The following is a 5,482-nucleotide window of genomic DNA, read 5'->3' on the forward strand; positions in this document are numbered from 1 at the left end:
CCCGATCCAATTTCTGTGTTTCATCAACTCTCTGATAGTTAACAGATTACAGAATGCCTCCAGATGTGCATCGGAAACTACTACTGGTCTTCCAGGGATTGATCAAAGAGTAGACTGTTTGAGACATTACTCCTATGGAGGAAGGTGCGCATGGTGACTGTTGTATTCAATCCCGATGCAATTTCTGTGTTTCATCAACACTCTGATAGTCCACAGATTACAGAATGCCTCCAGATGTGCATCGGTAACTACTACTGGCCTTCCAGGTTATGATCAAAGCGTAGACTGTTAGAGACATTACTCCCATGTAGGAAAGTGCGCATTGGTGACTGTTGTATTCAATCCCGATACAATTTCTGTGTTTCATCAACACTCTGATAGCTCACAGATTACAGAATGCCTCCAGATGTGCATCGGTAACTACTACTGGTCTTCCAGGGAACGATCAAAGCATAGACTGTTTGAGACATTACTCCCATGGAGGAAAGTGCGCATGGTGACTGTTGTATTGAATCCCGAAGGATTTTCTGTGTTTCATCAGCACTCTGATGGTCCACAGATTACAGAATGGCTCCAGATGTGCATCGGAAACTACTACTGGTCTTCCAGGGAACGATTAAAGCGTAGACTGTTTCAGGGTTACTCCCATGGCGGAAAGTGCGCATGGTGAATGTATTATTCAATTCCGATGTAATTTCTGTGTTTCATATACACTCTGATATTCCACAGATTACAGAATGCCACCTGACGTGCATCGGAAACTACTAGTGGTCTTCCAGGAAAGGATCAAAGCGTAGACAGTTTGAGACATTACTCCCATGGAGGAAAGTGGGCATGGTGACTGTTGTATTCGATCCCGATGCAATTTCTGTGTTTCATCAACACTCTAATTGTCCTCAGATTACAGAATGCCACCAGATGTGCATCGGAAACTACTACTGGTCTTCCAGGGAACGATCAAAGCGTAGACAGTTTGAGACATTACTCCCATGGAGGAAAGTGGGCATGGTGACTGTTGTATTCAATCCCGATGCAATTTCTGTGTTTCATCAACACTCTAATAGTCCACAGATTACAGAATGCCACCAGATGTGCATCGGAAATTACTACTGGTCTTCCAGGGAACGATCAAAGCGGAGACTGTTTGAGACATTACTCCCGTGGAGGAAAGTGCGCATGGTGACTGTTGCATTCAATCCCGATGCAAATTTCTGTGTTTCATCAACACTCTGATAGTCCACAGATTACAGAATGCCTCCAGATGTGCATCGGAAACTACTACTGGTCTTCCAGGGAACGATCATTGAGTAGACTGTTTGAGACATTACTCCTATGGAGGAAAGTGCGCATGGTGACTGTTGTATTCAATCGCGAAGGATTTTCTGTGTTTCATCAGCACTCTGATAGTCCACAGATTACAGAATGCCGACAGATGTGCATCGGAAACTACTACTGGTCTTCCAGGGAACGATTAAAGCTTAGACTGTTTCAGGGTTACTCCCATGGAGGAAAGTGCGCATGGTGAATGTTTTATTCAATTCCGATGCAATTTCTGTGTTTCATCAACACTCTGATAGTCCATAGATTACAGAATGCCACCAGACGTGCATCGGAATCTACTACTGGTCTTCCAGGGAACGATCAAAGAGTAGACTGTTTGAGACATTACTCCTATGGAGGGAAGTGGGCATGGTGACTGTTGTATTCAATCCCGATGCAATTTCTGTGTTTCATCAACACTCTGATAGTCCACAGATTACAGAATGCCTCCAGATGTGCATCGGTAACTACTACTGGTCCTCCAGGTTATGATCAAAGCGTAGACAGTTTGAGACATTACTCCCATGGAGGAAAGTGGGCATGGTGACTGTTGTATTCAATCCCGATGCAATTTCTGTGTTTCATCAACACTCTAATAGTCCACAGATTGCAGAATGCCACCAGATGTGCATCGGAAATTACTACTGGTCTTCCAGGGAACGATCAAAGCGGAGACTGTTTGAGACATTACTCCCGTGGAGGAAAGTGCGCATGGTGACTGTTGCATTCAATCAAGATGCAAATTTCTGTGTTTCATCAACACTCTGATAGTCCACAGATTACAGAATGCCTCCAGATGTGCATCGGAAACTACTATTGGTCTTCCAGGGAACGATCATTGAGTAGACTGTTTGAGACATTACTCCTATGGAGGAAAGTGCGCATGGTGACTGTTGTATTCAATCCCGAAGGATTTTCTGTGTTTCATCAGCACTCTGATAGTCCACAGATTACAGAATGCCGAGAGATGTGCATCGGAAACTACTACTGGTCTTCCAGGGAACGATTAAAGCGAAGACTGTTTCAGGGTTACTCCCATGGAGGAAAGTGCGCATGGTGAATGTTTTATTCAATTCCGTTGCAATTTCTGTGTTTCATCAACACTCTGATAGTCCATAGATTACAAATTGCCAGCAGACGTGCATCGGAAATTACTAGTGGTCTTCCAGGGAACGATCAAAGCGGAGACTGTTTGAGACATTACTCCCGTGGAGGAAAGTGCGCATGGTGACTGTTGCATTTAATCCCGATGCAAATTTCTGTGTTTCATCAACACTCTGATAGTCCACAGATTACAGAATGCCTCCAGATGTGCATCGGTAACTACTACTGGTCTTCCAGGTTATGATCAAAGCGTAGATTGTTAGAGACATTACTCCCATGGAGGAAAGTGCGCATTGGTGACTGTTGTATTCAATCCCGATACAATTTCTGTGTTTCATCAACACTCTGATAGTCCACAGATTACAGAATGCCTCCAGATGTGCATCGGTAACTACTACTGGTCTTCCAGGGAACGATCAAAGCATAGACTGTTTGAGACATTACTCCCATGGAGGAAAGTGCGCATGGTGACTGTTGTATTGAATCCCGAAGGATTTCCTGTGTTTCATCAGCACTCTGATAGTCCACAGATTACAGAATGGCTCCAGATGTGCATCGGAAACTATTACTGGTCTTCCAGGGAACGATTAAAGCGTAGACTGTTTCAGGGTTACTCCCATGGCGGAAAGTGCGCATGGTGAATGTTTTATTCAATTCCGATGTAATTTCTGTGTTTCATATACACTCTGATAGTCCACAGATTACAGAATGCCACCTGACGTGCATCGGAAACTACTACTGGTCTTCCAGGAAAGGATCAAAGCGTAGACAGTTTGAGACATTACTCCCATGGAGGAAAGTGGGCATGGTGACTGTTGTATTCAATCCCGATGCAATTTCTGTGTTTCATCAACACTCTAATAGTCCTCAGATTACAGAATGCCACCAGATGTGCATCGGAAACTACTACTGGTCTTCCAGGGAACGATCAAAGCGTAGACAGTTTGAGACATTACTCCCATGGAGGAAAGTGGGCATCGTGACTGTTGTATTCAATCCCGATGCAATTTCTGTGTTTCATCAACACCCTAATAGTCCTCAGATTACAGAATGCCACCAGATGTGCATCGGAAATTACTACTGGTCTTCCAGGGAACGATCAAAGCGGAGACTGTTTGAGACATTACTCCCGTGGAGGAAAGTGCGCATGGTGACTGTTGCATTCAATCCCGATGCAAATTTCTGTGTTTCATCAACACTCTGATAGTCCACAGATTACAGAATGCCTCCAGATGTGCATCGGAAACTACTACTGGTCTTCCAGGGAACGATCATTGAGTAGACTGTTTGAGACATTACGCCTATGGAGGAAAGTGCGCATGGTGACTGTTGTATTCAATCCCGAAGGATTTTCTGTGTTTCATCAGCACTCTGATAGTCCACAGATTACAGAATGCCGACAGATGTGCATCGGAAACTACTACTGGTCTTCCAGGGAACGATTAAAGCGTAGACTGTTTCAGGGGTACTCCCATGGAGGAAAGTGCGCATGGTGAATGTTTTATTCAATTCCGATGCAATTTCTGTGTTTCATCAACACTCTGATAGTCCATAGATTACAGAATGCCACCAGACGTGCATCGGAATCTACTACTGGTCTTCCAGGGAGCGATCAAAGAGTAGACTGTTTGAGACATTACTTCTATGGAGGGAAGTGGGCATGGTGACTGTTGTATTCAATCCCGATGCAATTTCTGTGTTTCATCAACACTCTGATTGTCCACAGATTACAGAATGCCTCCAGATGTGCATCGGTAACTACTACTGGTCCTCCAGGTTATGATCAAAGCGTAGACAGTTTGAGACATTACTCCCATGGAGGAAAGTGGGCATGGTGACTGTTGTATTCAATCCCGATGCAATTTCTGTGTTTCATCAACACTCTAATAGTCCACAGATTACAGAATGCCACCAGATGTGCATCGGAAATTACTACTGGTCTTCCAGGGAACGATCGAAGCGGAGACTGTTTGAGACATTACTCCCGTGGAGGAAAGTGCGCATGGTGACTGTTGCATTCAATCCCGATGCAAATTTCTGTGTTTCATCAACACTCTGATAGTCCACAGATTACAGAATGCCTCCAGATGTGCATCGGAAACTACTATTGGTCTTCCAGGGAACGATCATTGAGTAGACTGTTTGAAACATTACTCCTATGGAGGAAAGAGCGCATGGTGACTGTTGTATTCAATCCCAAAGGATTTTCTGTGTTTCATCAGCACTCTGATAGTCCACAGATTACAGAATGCCGACAGATGTGCATCGGAAACTACTACTGGTCTTCCAGGGAACGATTAAAGCGTAGACTGTTTCAGGGTTACTCCCATGGAGGAAAGTGCGCATGGTGAATGTTTTATTCAATTCCGATGCAATTTCTGTGTTTCATCAACACTCTGATAGTCCATAGATTACAGAATGCCACCAGACGTGCATCGGAAATTACTACTGGTCTTCCAGGGAACGATCAAAGCGGAGACTATTTGAGACATCACTCCCGTGGAGGAAAGTGCGCATGGTGACTGTTGCATTCAATCCCGATGCAAATTTCTGTGTTTCATCAACACTCTGATAGTCCACAGATTACAGAATGCCTCCAGATGTGCATCGGAAACTACTACTGGTCTTCCAGGGATTGATCAAAGAGTAGCCTGTATGAGACATTACTCCTATGGAGGAATGTGCGCATGGTGACTGTTGCATTCAATCCCGATGCAATTTCTGTGTTTCATCAACACTCTGATAGTCCACAGATTACAGAATGCCTCCAGATGTGCATCGGTAACTACTACTGGTCTTCCAGGTTATGATCAAAGCGTAGACTGTTAGAGACATTACTCCCATGGAGGAAAGTGCGCATTGGTGACTGTTGTATTCAATCCCGATACTATTTCTGTGTTTCATCAACACTCTGATAGTCCGCAGATTACAGAATGCCTCCAGATGTGCATCGGTAACTACTACTGGTCTTCCAGGGAACGATCAAAGCATAGACTGTTTGAGACATTACTCCCATGGAGGAAAGTGCGCATGGTGACTGTTGTATTCAATCCCGAAG

The sequence above is a fragment of the Schistocerca gregaria genome, unplaced genomic scaffold (assembly GCF_023897955.1).
Source record: "Schistocerca gregaria isolate iqSchGreg1 unplaced genomic scaffold, iqSchGreg1.2 ptg000073l, whole genome shotgun sequence".
NCBI lineage: Eukaryota > Metazoa > Arthropoda > Insecta > Orthoptera > Acrididae > Schistocerca > Schistocerca gregaria.